The following is a 19,627-nucleotide window of genomic DNA, read 5'->3' on the forward strand; positions in this document are numbered from 1 at the left end:
CAAAATTTAGTACTACCATTGCTGACCATCACCTGTCATATTCACCTGGACATTTTTTTAAAAAAACGTATAAAGTACTAGGAAAATCCTCCGCCAGCCCTCATTAACTTTCAAATTTTGGCTCCATTAAAGGACCCTTTTCCAGTAGCTGAGCTAGGATAGCTCAGTAGGTAGAGAATGAGGTGTCCTGGTTTTTACGTTTTGAAATATGGCAACCCTAGCAAAATAAAACCAATGTGCCTTCCCTGTTCTCCTATAGCATTTCCTCTCAAATCAAACAGAAAAATGTGAAAGACCTTTCTCTAACCTCTGGCAGCAGTGATGCCAGACTACAACTCCCATCATCTGTAGCCAGCACAGCCAGTAATGGGTGTTGTAGCCTAACAATATCTAGAGGGCCACAGATCTGTCAGCCCTGCCGCAGGAGGTTAGATGCTGCAAATGTGAATGGCATAGCTGACAAATACATCAATATTATTATAATTATTTAGCTGTGAGTCTGATAACCATCACTGGTTTGAGTCCTATAGAGCAAAACATGATGCCAATTCAAAGCTGAGTAGTCCTCCAAGGAAATGAATGCTTGACTATGATTTGAGGGGAGGGGAGGGGGAGATTCTATTAATTTCAGCTCTACTAGGAAATCAAACCATTTTTCTTTCACCTCTATTCACAGCCATGCCAGTTCCAAATCCTTCAGTCACATCTGTTGCCTTAACATCACAGCAGCTTTCTTTGCAGTGCTTGCTAACCTTTAGATTTCCTGCTGCCTGAATGATCACTTTTCAGCTTGTGGTACATCACGCTACTGCCGAGTGAATGGTGCTAAGTGCTCCAGTTTGGCACTGAGTCACTCATTTACCTGGGCTCACTTGCTGGCAGGATGAGCCTTTCTCCGCAGCTCTAATGCTCACTTCCTTCGGTGAACTTGCAGCGAGGCTGCACGTGCCTTATTACAAAAGCATCCAGCCACCGGGAAACGGGAAGAACTCAATTCTCTCTCTCTCTCTCTCTCTCTCCAAATATGGGGCAATTGCAGCAGGGAAAGAAAGCAAGGGGACTTTGCAGGAACACAGCGTAACAAACAGCACCACAGCTTTTATTGCAAAATTATCAAGCCACAGCACTTATAAGACAAGTTAGAGAAACACGCAGCATCAGTGTTTCACTTTGCAATAAGAGGACAGAACGTGGAATGTGGTTAAGCCTTCAGAGATCTGCATACATTTGAACAGGGACAACCTGGGAGGAATCGGCCCAGTCTACATTTTAAAGCGCACCAACGTCATGTGCCAGGCATGAACGTAAACACAGGTCATGAACACAGCTACAAATCAGGTGATACCTTTCTTCACATTTTGTGAAGCAGCATTAGTTCCTTCCTTCATATCATTTCATTTATATGCCACTTTTCCACAAAACAGTCATGTTCAAAGTGACTTACAACAAGGAAACACCGTTGCATTTCAAGCAAACACTATGAAACAATTTCATAATAACATAGCAAAACAGTAACATAGTTAAAATTCCATAGTAACCTAGGAAAACAAAAATATAACAACATACAGAAACCACATTTCAATACTATAAATATAGCAAGATTCCTTAAACAGCACGCAACATCCAATAGCTAAAATAACAAGGGAGAATAACTGTTTCACCTAGAACCCAATCCTAGAAACACCCCTCCCAGAATGGTTCAAAAACCAGTACACAAAAATGTCATGCTTAGTAGGCACTGTAAGAAAAGGAAAACAGTCTAACAATTTTTGAGGGGCAGCTTTGGAACCTTTTTAATTAGCTATACCACCAGCATGGATGCAGGCTAGCCATGGTCAGTTACACAGAGATGTTCTGGGCTGATAGCCTAAGCACAGCATGACAACAAACCTATTGGTTTGCATATACAGAACTTGTAGTAATTCTTGGACTTCTGTGCCACAAATTCTTGCATCTTTGTTTCCTTGTTTTGTTACATGCGTTTGAAAACATAAAAATAGAGCTTTAAAAATGCATCCTATGGGAGAAAAAGGGGTGTGTGCCTGAAAAAAAAAACCCATATGAAAGCATATTGGAGAAACTCTGCAGATTTTATTTTCAAGTAAAATAGTTTAGGATCTAGTTTGTGTGGGGCTTCAGACAGTGTGACACTGATGATGACAGGAATGGATAAAATAATAGTCAGTCTCCCCCTGCCTTCTGATGGCACACAAGATGAGGAAGGGGGGAAGGACAGCTTTATGTTGCAGTTTTTACTTTTGCAGAAGTAAAAGGGAACCATGAAGTGAGTCAGTCCCAAAGAGGGAAGAGTGCAGATGAGTTGCCATCAGCCCTCGCATATCATGGCATCCTTTGCTACGGGTGCTCTTGTGTCCTATTTTGCAAAAGAAAGAAAGCTGTTTCCCTGAACAAGTCAATTAAAATACCATAAAAAATATGTGTGTCGTTTAGATACTGGGTTACAAGAGAGGCGGTTGGGCTTGTGCTCTACCCATCATTGATGTGGGCACTAATTGTTCAGTGGGGCACTAATTGTTCATGCAGGGCTGCTTTTCAAGCATACCTCCACCTCTTCCCAAGTACATTTACTGGAAAGTGCATTCTAAAGAGTGACAGAACCCCTACTCATATTACAGTGTAGACAGTGATCACTGATTCCTAGTCTAGCCTCAGTCTCATGCATAATAGCAGCAGTTGCTTTGCAAAGCAACAAAACCTTAAAGGGAAAACAATGTTGTTTTGTTTATAGACCACACTGTGTCTGGGCATATTATTTCATTTTGTCTTTTCTTCAAGGAAACAATAAGCTGTTCAAAGTACCAAAGCTCTATCCTCTGGCAATCTCATCAGCATCTTCCTGGTTTCAGATTAGGCTTTGCACAAATATTTGCGAGCATATCTTCATATCTTTAGGGACTAGAAACTTCTTCTTCTTTTTTTGTAAAACCACCACCATCAAGGCAATGCAACATTTAATGATTTCAGACTGCACACGGCTTCTGATATAACCCACTATACTTAATTTGTCATATAAAGTTTCAAACAGGCCAAGGAATAGATGATAGGTGTATTCTATTATTTTTAAACAGAAAGAAATGAGTGCATTCTACTATTTTCAAACAGAGAAAAAAAATGTAAGTTACCCCGATGCATCAGGCTATTTACAAGATTGGGAAGCCTATGGGAAACATGTAAGCAGTAGAGCATAAAAGTTATAACATACTCTGACATTCAGATATAGACTTCCCCTGGATTTGGAAGTTCCATCATGTTTCATGGCATATTGATAGACCTGGCCTTATTATATAGAATAGGTACATACTTATTATTTTGTTTGGCAAAGGTATAAATAAATGAAAATATATATTCTTATCCTTAAAAACAACAACACAGCAGCAAAACGTCCTCATCTAAGCTAGATGGGGAAATGTGGCCCTCCAGGGGTGAGTGTAATACATCTCCCATTATCTCTCACCGCAAGCCGTAACCTTAACACGTGATTGGATAGCATCAATTGCCAGTAATTATGGGAGAGGGAAATAAAACTGTGTCTCTCAACTCTCCCATCCCCTTTGAAAATGCAGATCCCTTTTTCAAAAGGGAAAATATTAAGTTGGTAACGGAGCTGAGTGTCAGCCCAAAACATTTGCATCATTCCTTCACCTGCATAATTGCCTGCAAGAGTCCTGAAGTAACAGAAGGAGCTAAGGATCAATGGCAAGTTGGAAATACAGAAGAACTGCAAAATTTAATAGGACATCCCCACGGTAAGTCAAAGGATGAAAAGAGAATCGAGGGAAGAACAACAGCCATGGGAGCACACTGAAAAATCCAAAAACATCTCTTTGGACTTCCTTTGCAAGTAAGTACTTAGTGCTTGCATAAACATAGAAAAGAGATTCCAAGAAAACAGATCCTTATCCTTACCAGCTTCCAAAGCTACTCACTTATAGCTTCCAGAGCACTCTTGTTCACAGCTGCAACAATGATTCATCTTCTCTCCACTTCCAGCCAGTAAGAACATAGCAGGCACCTGGTGCTCTAAATAATCCATGAGAAATATGCCCAGTGATCATTAACTCGTGATTTTCCTGTAGAAAGCAAATGTACTCCATTAGAACTGTTGTTTTTTAAAAAGGGATGCGGGGAGAGGTTTAAGACCCCCAGGAAACCTTTGTACTGTTGACAGCTGCTTGACAGACTAAATCCAAAGGTGCTTACTTCCTCAGAAGAAGAGGTTGCAACAGGGGAATCTTTACCTGTTGGATTTCTCCTCTTATCCAGCTGTTAAAGGCATGGAGCCTGTGTCAGCAGCGCCGTCACAAAGCTTGTTTGTAGCATGGTATTTGTACAGCAGAGCCTGCTTAAACTGTTCCACATTTGTGCAAGTACTGTTCATGTCCATAAAATATGGCAGCCTGGGGTACCATATTATGCTGATTAAAGTGAATTATCTCAGTGTTGATTTGCAAGTCAAAGCAAACAAAAGCTGTTGCACGAGAAGGAGAAGAAAATAATCAAACTGCCCCAAATGTTCAGAGAAAGGCTATTTCATCTAGAGAGCTGTGGGCTGAAAATATGATGTGGAGCAACATTTAGCAGAAAACCAATTTTCAAAATGTAAAGAGCTTGGCCTATAATACAAGCAATTGTGGGAAAGAGATGGTGGCGGAAAGTGTGGCATTGGGCTGATACAGTAGGCTACTTGTTCATCCTCAATAGTCTCTTGCAATGCTATCTCTGTCATGTGACAAAGGTATTTGAGAGCATAAGCCGTAAAGGAAGTGGTAAAGGAGTCTAGAAATGTTGTGAACTGCTGAAAAGCTGCAGAATCATGTAGCATGCTGAACTGTAACATGCTGAATACAGAGAATTACGCATTCTCTGTATAAGTATTGTATCTGCTTGCAGGCAGACTCAGTGGCTCAGTGACTCATTGCCTGTGTGAGTGGTGGAGCCTGTGCTCTGTGAAGCCTGTGCTCAGTGGAAACTCTGTGTATGCTCTGAAGCTAGTTTAATCTTCTGTTCACTATGCTGTTATTTGCAAACAAGTTTATTTTATCTCAGTAAAGCTTTCATTCTTTTACTGAGGAAGACTCTGCAGTATTAATTTACACTTAATTTAATAATGTTGAATAATAATAATTACAAAATCAAGCCTGCCCTACTTACATGCCTTCAACAGCAGCTTGAGCTGCAGAAATCAGAAGGCGAAGCTTTTCCCAGCATAGAGGTACAATTCCAGATAAAGCTGGGAAAGACTCCTGTCCAAAACTCTGCTGGCAATTCTGAGCTACATGAGTCACAGGTTTGACTGTATATAAGGCCACTTCCTTGAATTCTAAAAAACCCCATGGCAACTCTACTCTAGAATGCAATGTAGATAATAACCTTTATGGTGTCCCAACTAAAGAAGATTGGCAAGTTAAACCAATGGAATATGCTGACAATGAAACTAAGAAGAAGAGATGACAACAGATTTAAAGAAGAATGGAAGACATTTATTGCATATGTACAGAAGCATTGTACACATGTTAATACATTAGCAGGGTTTTAAAATTACTTGTAATTTTGTTGTGGATGGATAATAAGTAATTTAAATACGTTTAAAACTGAACAATGGACACACGGTATATTGATAAATAATGGAACCAAGGAAGGGTCTAGAGGGAAGTCAATTTTTTGTATTGTTATTGTTTTTTTTTATTTCCTGTTATCTTTGGAAAATTAATAAATTGTTATCAAAAAAGAGAGATAAAGATAATGACCTTTACTATGCATAGGGGTCTTCAGCGACCTCTATAATGTAATTTATGGTTTATTTTGAAGGTAATTTTAAAAACTTACCAAATACAGCAGGTCTGTTTTAAAACTTCCGATGTGCAAACTAAAAATAATATACCAGCGGTAAAAATGAAACTATTGAAAGTAAATACCCGAAATCAGTAGGGAAGGAAGTCGTTGTTTTTACGTTCTTTGTTGTAGTTTTTTGTCTCCCCTCTTTTTTACCTTATTTGATTTTTTTTTCCTCACTTCTTTTTTTTCCTTTTTTCTTTTTAGTATGAATGTATTTGTTTTTTCTTGTTGTGTGTATAAAAGGAATTCAATAAAAAGAATTAAAAAAATATATATAATGTAATCCTATACAGAAATAAGTCCCACTGACTCCAGTGGGTCTCTCTCCCAGGTAACCGTGGCACAAGATTGCCTATTAATTTGTTGTTGTTGTTTATAAAAAAATCTACGTCAAAATATAGGAAATGAGTCACTTGGCCCATGCAGGTCAATATTGTCAGCACAGCCTGGTAGCAGCTCTGCAGAGTTTCAGATAGGGGACATTTGCATCCAGGGGACATAGACATCCCTTGGAGGTGCCAGTGGTTGAAAATGGGACCTTGGGCAGATGCTGTGCCACTGAGCTGCCTTGGAGGGCAGTGCCCGTCCATGCTAGCATACAACAATTTTAAAAGAACAAACACACAAAGAGGAGAAGCAAACAAGACAAAAACAAATACCATCAAATCCACCCAGAAGTAAAAGCCAACGAGATGTGCTCAGCCAATGAATTAAAGCTTTTCCCATAGCAACTGTAGTGACAGTCCGGCCAATAGCCTAGCAGTCAAAAATAAGCCACCTGGAATATATATGCCTTTAAAACCCTCCAAAATGCTTGAAGCATAGTAACCTACCATTGATCAACTGGCAGGGAGTTCACGAAACCATGGGGCCACCACAGAGAAGACCCTTTGGCCACCAACCTCACTGATCTAGGTAGCAGGCAGGACACACAAAGAGGGTCTCCGCTGGAAATCTCTGTATGCAAGCAGGGCAACAAATAGCTTGATCCCAAATATTTTAAGATTAAAACAAGCACTTGAAATTAGGCTTGGAAACTCAATAAAAAGTTTTGGGCACAGCAGTGTAAAACACTAAAAGGGAGAAGCTGACTGGTTTTCCACCAACAAAGGAAAAGGATCGTGCCTGTGCGCTTTGATTCATATATCTTGTGCTGCAGATATTAAAAGCTTATTCATTCTTTTTAAATGAAAGCTGAGAATTGGAGGGTTATGCTTCATGCAGGGGGAGGTCCTGGCAGCTGCATTTTGAGCCAAATAAATCTTCTAAAATGTCTTTAAATGCAACACCCCACAGAGCACGTTGCAGTAGTCAGGTCTGGATTTCAGCCCTGCTTTGTTAAGGCAGCTAGATGCTAATAGGTTCCTGCACCTTTAATAGTTGTGTAGAAGAGAGGATTTCAGAATGTGTAGCTGGGACACGTATTTGGTCATATTTTATGCGTCTTTTGCAAATGGTGGCCTTTTGTTGCGCTATTCTTGAAACCAACACCTGCCTTTCCCTTTCGCTTATTAGGCACCTGCTATTAGGGGTGGCTAAGAAGAGAAACGGAGAATGGCTGAGATAAATTTGAGTGAAATTCTCCTGCCAGATTCCTTAGAAACCAAAATACATTTGACAGGAAAGCCCATGAATCTCTCCTCACTTTTCTGCTTCTCCCTCCATCCTCTTCCCCACGTTGCCTGACAGCCTTTACTAACCTGCAGAGCGGAGGTAGACTTGTCAAGCTTTCAAAATGTGGAATACTGAAAAGGTCAGAGTAGTATAGTATGACAGAACATGTAAGTCATTAGAATTCTGATACCTCATTTGTAATGAGAAAGAGGGTGAGAGCAAACGGCTGTAAAACACTCTCTAAAACCTCGGGAAAACTTGATAGTTCTGTCGAGAGCAAAGTTCTCATCCCTACCTATAAGGGCAAAGAGCATCTCTGCACTTCTTCTTCAAATGGGATGCGGAACTCGGAGGGTGTAATAATAGTAAGTATAATAATTAATGTAGTTTTTTGTCAACTGCTGTTGTTTTTTAACGGAACAAAGGGTATATGTCTTGGGTTGGGAGAAAGTGAAATGAATTGGAAGGTCAGGGGAAATGGGAGTGTGCTCATGTCATTTTCCTTTGATGTGGTTGTTGGCCTTAAACTCACATATAATGGCTTGCATGTAATCATCAGCAGGAATCAAGTGATGTTTCCTACATGTTCTGGAAACTCCTCGAAAAGCCAGAATGAAGGAGATGGGTTTTCAGTGCTTATCTTCAAATGTAATGTGTGAAGAAGAGGAATGACACAGGGCAGGGGTGGTTAGTAGATAGGAAGAAAAAGAGAAATGTTTACTGTGTTCTGGAACATAAGAGGACACAAGCTTCCATTTCACTGTAACTGAGTGAGATCCCTCTAACATTTGCTATTTTGCTTCCTGCCTAAAGGGTAGAAAACTGGTTGGTATGGGGTTTCCTAGTCAATAAGGTTGTCATTTCATACAGTAAAAATCCTGGGAGCTTTTTTGAGTGGGGATGATTTAAGCCTTTTCCTCTGCTTTTTTCATCACATTTCCATACAGTGGTACCTCAGGTTACATAAGCTTCAGGTTACATATGCTTCAGGTTACAGACTCCGCTAACCCAGAAATAGTGCTTCAGATTAAGAACTTTGCTTCAGGATGTGAACAGAAATCGTGCTCTGGCGGCACAGCAGCAGCAGGAGGCCCCATTAGCTAAAGTGGTGCTTCAGGTTAAGAACAGTTTCACGTTAAGAACGGGCCTCCGGAACGAATTAAGTACTTAACCTGAGGTACCACTATACTTACCTTTTGTCTGGCCCTTGTATGGATGAATGAGTCTGTCAATTTCATTTCCTCTGTTTTCCATTTTTTTCCAGCCCTAAGATCACTTCTTCACATCTCTATATCAACAGGCATTTTTAAAAGAAAGTTGTGTGCTGAGGCCTTCTGACCCCATTGCTCCCTAATTATGAAATATCCAGACAAGGACAGCAAATATATACTTTGGTTTCAATTAGGCCACAACTTTATAGATTAAAAATGTTTGGCTTAGGCATTGGGTAAGTCTGTCTGCTGGGGCGCATCTAATGGTAAACCATCAGTAGGGGGAGCCCTAATGACCTACATCAAATAAAGCTACCACCGAGGGGTTCCCATTGGAGGAGTGCTATGGCCCCTAACCCCACCTTGGTGTTTGGACAGAAGCATATCCTCCTGGATCAATTTACCAGGATACCCTTAACCAAGGAGGAGTAGACAGAGGCCACCACCTCCCCACTTACCCAATGCCTAACCACACAGTTATGTGTTTAGTTGTGGTGATTGCTATGAGGTAGATGAAAACCAAATGGCTGGTGCCAGTTTGCCAGGTGGAAAAAATTCTTACCCAGACCCAAATATGGCAACCAACAAGGTACGTAACAAGATCTCATCTGCTAGCAAGCAACCTATGTAAAACAGGGAGGAGGCCTAGGAATGAGGCCTGGCTAGACCTCAATTTATCCGCCCTGGGAGCGAACCCAAGTGATGCTTATTGTTCAGTTGGGTCTACCCCCTTGGGAATTCCAGCCCCTTGGCCAATCTGTGGGCAAGCTGGAATCCACCCAGGCAACGTTCCCAGGTCACAGACATGGAAAGTAAGTAGATGTCTAAAAAATAAAATAATAATCATCAGCATTTTAATGTGTATTTTTCCCATTGTGTTTTTACTATTGTATGCAATTTTGCACAATGTACATATTTTTGCAAGCAATCATTCCCAATATAATGCATTTTTGTATACCATTTTCACTAATAAGTTCATTTTATGCTCACTTTTCCCTAATGTGCACATTTTTGTTGGAGAAATGCACTGCAAGATCCAGAGAAGTGTAAATTTCAAAAGTGTGAAGGCAGGGGGCATCTCATTCTATGTACAGTGGTGCCTCGCAAGACGAAATTAATTCGTTCCGCGAGTTTATTCGTCTAGCGAATTTTTCGTCTTGCGAAGCACGGTGTCGGAAAAGTTTTGGAAAAGCTTCAAAAATACCAAAAACCTCAAAAAAGGCTACCACACCACGTTCTATGAGTTGCTCCTCGAAGTCAAGTTGCAACTGTATTAACGGTGTTAAGATAAAGGAAACAAACTTGCAAAAAACGCAAGACGTTTTCGTCTTGCGAAGCAAGCCCATAGGGAAATTCGTCTTGTGAAGCAGCTCAAAAACCGCAAAACCCTTTCGTCTAGCGAGTTTTTCGTCTTGTGAGGCATTTGTCTTGCGGGGCACCACTGTATTGTTTTGAGAACAGTGAATTAGGTAGGCTTGCACTGAAATGCAAACAAAAATACTCTGTCTTAATACCCTGTCTTAATAGCAGTATGAACTCATAGAAAGCAGACAGATAGACAAACCACTTTCCAAAATATATAGTATATGTGCCATGTATCATTGGCACAGTGTTCAAGAACATGTTGTCATGTGACAAAGGTCTTTGAGAGCAGAAGCAGTAAAGTGTAGAAAGTGTTGAAAAGTGCTGAAAAGTGCAGATTCTTTCAGCTAGCTGACTCACTCCGACTCATCCTCTAGATGACTCATTCCTTGTACAAATATTGTATCTTTTACAGGAAGACACAAGGAGCCAGGAAGGATAAATACAATGGGCTCTGTGTGATCTCCAAGACTAATCTTCTTTCATTTTACCTTGCTCTCCTACATTATGTGTTTGTAAAGAAGTATGTTTTGCCTCAGTAAAGTTTTATTCATTTACTGTGAAGACTCTGCATTTTGACTTTGCTGTGCGACACATGTCCATGAGTAGAAAATAGTATTTTGGACAAGCAAATCAAAAGCCTTAGAGACAAAGTAAAAACCTATTTTAATACAGGCAGTCTCATGCTACATCAAACAAGATTTCTAAAATGGTTCTGGGTCTCACAAGATTCTTGCTATAGACTGAGAAGAATAAATCAGGCTGCTGTCTGGGTAAGGAGCACCCAATAGGAATGAAACTGTCAACAGGCCTCTCGGGTATAGCCAATCAGTTGACATCACTGTGGTTACACAAAATTATGGAAAAACGAACACCTCTTATCACAAAATGCAATCTTATAAAAGGAGACATGTCTGGTGATTACAGAGTTAATTATAGTTTATTCTATTTATTATCATTTTCTGAGAAAATACAATAGAAACCTGGGCCTAAATTTTGTTTCCTGCTAAGCCTCACAAGGGTGGTTTGAACAGTCTTTTTAAATGAAAAAAAAATCCCAATATGGTGCACTAATTATTCTTTCAATTTACAAAATGTCAAACTCCCCGTGATCCTTTTAATTTCTATGGGTGTTCCAAACTAGAGAGCTGTCTAGATGTTCTTTTAATTGAGCAGTACACCATGTGGTAAATGTAGATTAAAATATGTCTAATAATAACAGAAATAATACTTACAAAAGTGTCTTAACTCAGAATCTTGTTTAGTATAAAATAGCATAAAATCTGTTTCTGCTTATGCACTTTGAACCTAATCTGCTTTAATCACAGTTCTCTGATAGGTCCAAAATGGGGACTATAGTTTAACCAGGATCAAACTGTGCTTGGATAGCTCCTTCATGGCTGAGAGGAGATTCAAGATTCCCGGGCTCATAGCCCACGCTCTTAGCTGCTAAACTACAGAAGTAACTAAAGAGATACTGGAAAGGAGTCGGAATCATGTCTGCCACAGAATAAGGCTAGCTTACCTCCAGTATAATTCTAACCACTGAAACCAAACTCTTTTTATGTGTTGTTTTTGCATGCACAAAAGGCATAATAATAAGCCGTACTTGGGTTTTTATCAGCCATTGTGTCGATTTTGGGTTTGTCATCTTGCGGGGCCTACCTATTGAATAGAAAAGGTGCAATGCCTGAATATTAAGCCATAATCCATCATTGTACACATCCTAATTACTTTCTGTCCTCCCCCTCCATTGTCATCCCGGTCCAGCAACACATTACAAAAAAAGAAAAGAGAGGGAAGAAAGAAGAAGAAAAAAGACTTAGCAGGTTCATTTGCGCTGTGAGTTGCTATGCTCCACCGCATCTTTGTATGATCTGCGTGGTCTCTGTCCCCAGGAGGAAATTTGTGCATGCATACTGCATGTGAACTTTAGATAAATAAATAAACACATGAAACAGCTTCCAGATAATTGAAAGCGAGGGAAGGAGGGAAGCAGCAAAGAAAACAATGTCTCAGGGGGGAAGCAGGCTGAGGTGGCAGGTATGATTAAAATCCATATGATTTATGAGTAGGTGCATTGCTAACATGACATCCCTTCAGTTTTTGTTTGTTTTAGTGCACTTGACAATAAAGTTTCAATTCTCTCCCCCCCTCTCCGTCCCCTTCTCTTTCTCTTTCTCCTTCTTCTTCCTCACGTTTCCTCCCACATAGCCCTTGCTGGAGGTTTCTGCTCCAGAGTGAGCCACGCAGGAATTCCGAGTGCCTGACTGAGCAGTAATTTAGCAAGCTCTCTGGTGCTCTTTTCCTGTCACCATTAACATGTCAATTCATTTTAATAGTCTGGGCATGCTCAGTGGGCATGCATTTCCTCAGTAAGGTATCCCATGAGCCCAACCCGCAGTGCAGAAGTGTGTTAGAGCTTGTCTCTGGTTGCCGAGACTTCGGCGGGTTTATTTTCATTGTGGCCAAGTTTATTTGTTGAGACAAAGCATGGGAGAAGGAGGGAGAATAATGTGGCAAATGAAGATCTTAAAATATTAAATGGGTTATTTATACATGTGTAATTGGTAATTTAAGGCTTGTGAGGAGAGTTAGATGATAAAGTCTGTTTTAGCCTCTTATTAACATGTGGCATAGATTTTTTTTTTTTAAATGATCTGTCATTTCCTCTGATTTTTTTTAATTATATGATATCATGCCACATTGTAAATTATCTGTAATCATTATTAATAGTTGAAGTGCCTTTTATATTAAATCAGAATTTAGTTGCCATCATTCTCAGATAGATCTGGATACGATATTTTCTGGCTCAATTATTAAAAATGGAGACTGTGGCACCATTGTTTTCAAGCATTCAGGTGCTTTTGTCCATCCTTTATGAGCTATGGGTTTAGTTTTAAAAGAAAGACAAGTACCGGTACATAGCTCTCAGTGGTACTCCCTTACACTTAAAGTGGCCCCTTTCTAAATGAAGACTGAAATCTAGTTCATACTGACTAGGGAGCAAGTCTGAGGTGTACAATACTTTGGACTAATTATAAACATGACTTCTATCATGCCCTGTGTACACTAAAGGAGCAATCACATGCAGACAAAGTTGGAATAAGACAAGCTGGGGTAAATTAAGGTGGGGTAGAGTCAGGGCCAGATTTAGGTTTCATGAGGCCCTAAGCTACTGAAGGTAATGGAGCCCTTTATATGTTATATTTTAGGGAGCAGGCTAGCAGGCGGGGCCCTGTTACTTACATCATAGGAGCCTACACAACACAAAACACTGTTGCTGTATGTAGGTTTTATTTTATTTGTTTTTACCTTATATTTTGGAAATGTCCATCCAGGTTTTTTTCTTTACATTTTTGGGGGCCCCCAAGAGAGTGGGTCCCTAAGCTATAGCTTGTTGAGCTTATACGTAAATCTGGCACTGGGTAGAGTTACACCAGATCCAAACCCTGTTCATCACTAGGGCTGCTGCAGCAGCTGCTCTGGCTAAGCCTGCAGAGGGAGAATAAGCCTTTAAATTAGTGTTTTGTGCCAGGTTGTCAGGTCATGTGACCAAGTTGAATGGTTTAGGATCCAGCCTAAGTCCCCTCCCCTGGTCCCAACCCTGCAAACCCCCCCCCCCCAGTAACTCTACTTTCTGGACTTATACTGGGCTTGAGACAGGCGCAGCATATTATGCCAGTCTATCTTGGTCTAAACCACAGAGCCTAGGGCTTGCCAATCAGAAGGCTGGTGGTTCAAATCCCCACGATGGGGTGAGCTCCCGTTGCTCAGTCCCTGCTCCTGCCAACCTAGCAGTTCGAAAGCAGATCAAAGTGCAAGTAGATAAATAGGTACCGCTCCGGCGGGAAGGTAAACGGCGTTTCCGTGCGCTGTTCTGGTTCGCCAGAAGCAGCTTAGTCATGCTGGCCACATGAACTGGAAGAGTTGTCTGCGACTGGACCTAATGGTAAGGGGTCCCTTTACCTATCTTGCTATGAGCCTGGGTTGGGGATTTAACACCAGCCAATTCTGGTTTAGCTAGGAATCAGCCATGTGACTCAGAGATCCACCGCAACTTCAGCTGCTCATCCCAGTGGATCTTGCCATGGGATTGTCCCCTATGTATGGATCAAGTATAGCAGGATATTGCATTTTAATGTTGGAATAACCATGAAATCCTCAGGTTTTAATTTCATTTCTAAAAGAGTTGACTTTATTTTTGTAACATCGTTAATGCATTCTACTATTTTTCTATTGTGTGAGGTAAGAATTGGCAATCAGTGCAAAACAGAAACGCAGCAGAAAGGGTTCCCCCCACCCCAGGAATGCATTAGTACTTGGGCATCATTACAGAAGAGTAGGTAGAAAACAATGTTCGGAATGTTAAACTTGACATGGGGATACCCTCAGCACTGGCCATATATGGTATGAACTTGCTTTAAAATGTGGAATCCATAAAGCATCTTTTTAAAAGGAAGGACAGTAAAAGAGAGAGGAGAAGAAAAACAATAGCTACATTTTGTAATTGACACAACACGATACAAGTTTTCTGGCACACTTTTGACCAAAGAAATAAAGATCTGGGATGGCATTTGCGTGGACAGGCGGAGTCCCCAGATCCTGCACGGTCCCCCCGTCATGTGAATAACGACTCAAGACAACGTGCTATGGGATTAAATTGGCCACAACTTTATTAAATTTCAAATGTGGGTAGACCTTGGCTCAGGCATTGGGCGTTCTCCCTCCCCGGTCCCCAGCCGGGGACCTAGGGAGCATCAGGGTTATCCAGTGTGTGTGGGGGGGATGGCCGGCTCTGGAGAACATATGTTCAAGCAGAGATGGCCGCCCCCGTAACGCCGCCGCCGCAGGAGGGAGCAATGACGACCTTTTGGTGTACGGCCAAAGCCTCCCTCCAGAAAACCCCTTTAACGGGGAACCCTGGTATCGCCGCCACAAGAGGAAGATGGACAAAAGGATTCCGCCCAAGGCCTGATACCGCCAAAGTTGTGACGTTTTGCTACGGGAAAGGCGAAACCTGCCAATGCAGGGAAATTCCTTTCCGGCCCTTTAACAGCGACCTTAACGTAGCAGCGCCCGCATACCTGTGAAGAAAAGTTAACCTGCAAAACCTGTGAAGAATAGTTAACCTGCAAAATAAGACCTTAACTGAGGGTGGGTAGGGTGGGAGAAGCTCTGGAGCCAAGTGTGGATTCCTAGGTAAGATCCTCCCTCTATTGTGTGGGCAGGTAATCCCTCCCCTACCTGGCCTGGTCTCCTTGGCAACGCTTCCCCCAGGTGGTATTGGACAACTGACTGAGGTAGGTGGAGACCTCCAGGTATCCCACCTGAGGGAAGGCAAAGCCAAGCCTATGCTGTTGGAGCCGCTCCAGGTCTAGGGGCTGCATGCGTCCACGCAAAGGGCGCCCCCCATTTTAAGCGGGGAGCGGTCATTGCGTGGACAGGCGGAGTCCCCAGATCCTGCACGGTCCCCCCGTCATGTGAATAACGACTCAAGACAACGTGCTATGGGATTAAATTGGCCACAACTTTATTAAATTTCAAATGTGGGTAGACCTTGGCTCAGGCATTGGGCGTTCTCCCTCCCCGGTCCCCAGCCGGGGACCTAGGGAGCATCAGGGTTATCCAGTGTGTGTGGGGGGGATGGCCGGCTCTGGAGAACATATGTTCAAGCAGAGATGGCCGCCCCCGTAACGCCGCCGCCGCAGGAGGGAGCAATGACGACCTTTTGGTGTACGGCCAAAGCCTCCCTCCAGAAAACCCCTTTAACGGGGAACCCTGGTATCGCCGCCACAAGAGGAAGATGGACAAAAGGATTCCGCCCAAGGCCTGATACCGCCACCCGAGACCGCAATTGCGGTCTCGCCGCCAAGACTACCAACATCTGAAAGACGCCTTTGCCATCCTCCACCAATCAATCAGGCCATGCCTGATGTCGCTCAGCCAACGCTCGTTACCCAGGTCCGATAGGTGCACGCCATCGGGCTGAAATAGCTCCTGCATGTAAACTTTAATGTTGGGGTGTTTCATGACCTGACCTCCCATGCGAGTGGTTGCAGAGCGCACTGCCCTATTGATTTTTTCCACAGTGTAATTAAGTCTAGTGGGTTTGATGTTGCCACGCCAATGCAAGCGTGGTAGAGGTTCGTACCAGAAAATCGTGATATTGGGGTGAGTGGCGTGCACGCTTTCCAGGTCTGCGATCGCTGTTTTGATCAAAATTATGCTTTTGCGCATGACCAAGTAATTTTCGCAGAGGTGGAGCACAACCGCGCTTGGCGGGTGGCGGAACGCAAGTTCGTGACGCAACCGAGGGAGCAGGGCATCCCACCGTGGAACGCAAGTTCATGACGCAACCGAGGGAGCAGGGCATCCCACCGTGGAACGCAAGTTCGTGACGCAGCCGAGGGAGCAGGGCATCCCACCGTGGAACGCAAGTTCATGACGCAACCGAGGGAGCTGGGCATCCCACCGTGGAACGCAAGTTCATGACGCAACCAAGGGAGCAGGGCATCCCACTGTGGAACGCAAGTTCGTGACGCAACCGAGGGAGCAGGGGATCCCAACGCCTTCCCCGTTGTCCGAACCAGGCAATGGAGATCTTTGGCTGCAGACCCAGATGTTCTCCGCCTGGACCAGTGGTGGCATGGATGGCCGCCCAATGCACTATGCTGTGGCCGAAGTTTGGGGGTTGAGCCTGAAAGAAAGGATTATATGGTATCTGTCAGTGTCTGCTGGTTGTATCTAATGTAGCCTTTGAAGGCAGCTGAACGCCGCCGCCCCATTGCTTTTATGTGTTCTGCTGGGAGGCCGCTTGCAGCTGCCATGGTTGCTGCACCGATACAAAAGGAATGCCCAGAAAATTGTGCCAGGTCGCCTACACAAGCATGGATGGCCTTACGCAATATTGAAACAAATTGGCAACGGATCATGGGGCGGCCTGATGCATGAATGGGAGGGCCTGGTTCTGGAGGACGTACCTTCAAGAATTTGCGTGTGTCCGCGACCAGGCATGGTCCAGTGTGTGGGGAGGGGGCTAGACTTAGTGTGGTACCCCTACCTAGTTGATCGGTTTTGGAGGCTCGGATTTTGACTTGTAGCATGCGCCTGTCAGGGTTGATATCAGCCACAGACAAGCCCCTGCGATGAGATGACAATGTGCCCCCAACACACTCTCCGATACGGAGCGCACCAAGGAAGGCCAGGGGGAAGGCCGCCCTGAATAGCCTAACCTCATAGTTGGACCAGCAGATACTGGGGAGCACATCCGATATCAGCTGGAGGATCTCAATGGTTACTGTCCTCCTCTTATCTGGAATGGGCGGGTGGGAGTGACGCCACCCTGCAAAGCTTCCTTACGTGGAAATTGTTACAGGGGTCTGGGAGCCAAAAACAGTTGCTGAAGTATGAGAAAGCAGCCTTGTGCAGGCTGATTGTCTTAAGGGGGCATGCCTCTACGCTTTAGGTGAACTATTAGAACATCATACTCCTTAGCTGCACGTCTGCGTTGTAAACCAAACTTATCTCTGAACCCCTCGAATTGGGACCATGCTCCGGTGTAGGATTGCAATGTTGATGGTGCAAGGGGGCTCAGTACCCCTGCTGTCACTTCTCTCGACCGAGTTCCCCAGGTCCTCCGGAGAGGCTTCTGGGAGTTGATCGGCCTCGGGTGCTAGGTCACCAAAACGCTCCATCTGAAAGCGAGACAGGGCATCTGCAATGTCGTTATTGAGGCCCGGGATGAACCGCACGGAAAAGGTGATGTTACCTTTCAGACATTCCAGCACGAAGAGACGGAGCACGCGAATTACCCTGTTGGATTTTGCAGATTGCTTCGCAATGATTCTTACCACCGCCTGGTTGTCTGACCAGAAGCACACCTTGGTGTCCTTGAGAAGGTCCCCCAAACCCGGAGAGCTACTAGGATTGGAAAGAACTCAAGAAAAGTTAAATCGCGTGTAATGCCCTCCGCGTGCCAAGATGTCGGCCAAGGCTGCGCACGCCAGTGACCCCTGAGGTAGACACCGAAGCCAGAGCGACCAGAGGCGTCAGAGTGCACCTGTAGCTGCTCCTTAAGCAGCAGCCAATCTCGCCAAAAGGATACCCCATTGTAACTTTCAGGAAGGTCAGCCACATTTTGAGGTCCTCCCTTATGGTATGAGTGACCCTGATGTGGTGGTGGGGGGCAACACCACCAGCCGTGAGACGGGCTAGGCGTGCGCAAAAGGCGCGACCGGGCGAGATAACCCTGCCTTCAAAATAGAGGTGTCCTAAGAGTGTCTGGACCTGACGCAACATAGTCGTTTTCTGGGCCATCATGGTGGTAACCAATTCCCTCAACGTGGCGAGTTCGGCCAGGGGGCAGGCAAGAGGTTTGGCTGACAGAATCCAGTTCAATACGATTTGAAACCTAGCAACCAGAAGTCCCTGGGGTGGACTGGTAACAAACGGAAGGCCGATTCGATGTCACATTTTGCCATGAGCGCGCCCGAGCCGCACTCCCTAACCAGCCTGATTGCCTGATCAAGAGATGCATATTTGACTAAGCATTGTTCTTGAGGATTGGCATCATTTACTGACCCACCCTTTGGGTAAGAAAGGTTGTGTATTAATCGAAACTCGCCTGGGGCCTTCTTAGGCACGATACCTGGTGGAGACACTATGAGGGTGGGAAATGGAGGTTCTGAGAAGGGACCTGCCACTCGCCCCAGCAAACGTTCTTTGGCGATCTTCTTCTCAGCAATGTGTGGCATATCTCAGACAGACTTTTGGTTGGGGGGATTGGTGCATGAAGGGGTGACTACCACTGGGATGTGGAAACCTTCCCTAGAGCCCTCCTCAATGTATTTTGCTGCCTCTTTATTGGGGTACTGGAGTAAAAAAGGCAGCATTGCTGATATAGATACGGGTGAGGGGGCTAGGGAAAGGAGAACACTATTTGCGGGCATTGTTTTTGCTTTGCTGTGTGCCAGAGGAGCCTGTAGAGGCTCCGGCCTCTCTTTTGTCTTGAGATGTGCCTGCGCCTGATCCGCGGGAGCCTTGAAAAAACTTCTACCCCAAAAAACATTTTGTGGTGGGGTGAGATCCACTACAGCGCTCGCATTCATGAGCAAATCGGCATTTTTCTCTGAAGCAGGAACCGTTGTTATACTCCCAGCAAGATCTCTTGGGGGCCTTGGATTGGTATTTGGACTGTTTCACATTGTCAGACCCTTTCTTGAAGAATGGGGCAACCAACTCAGACCACACGTCATCAACTTCGATATCCCATCTAGCTGTGTCGTCCCCTGCCGCCCGCTCCCTGAATGCCTGGTCATAGGCAAGTGCCGCCTCCCCCCCCATACATGGCTTCAGCCTTTAGGATGATAAGTAGGTAGTTGGTCAGGTGCCAACCCGTCAGGGTAACTAGCGACTATAATACCCATGTAAGTGGTGTATGCAGTGAGCCAATTACGAAAGGTACGCTCAACACTCACTTTTTTATCTTTTTCTTTTTTTTTTTTTTCCTCTGCTTGGTGGATTTAGATTTTAGGCATGTCGGAGAGGCAGGGGATAGCAGATCAAACAAATCCACAAACTCC

This window comes from Podarcis liolepis, assembly GCF_965112155.1.
Source record: "Podarcis liolepis genome assembly, chromosome: 1".
Taxonomy (NCBI): Eukaryota; Metazoa; Chordata; class Lepidosauria; order Squamata; family Lacertidae; genus Podarcis; species Podarcis liolepis.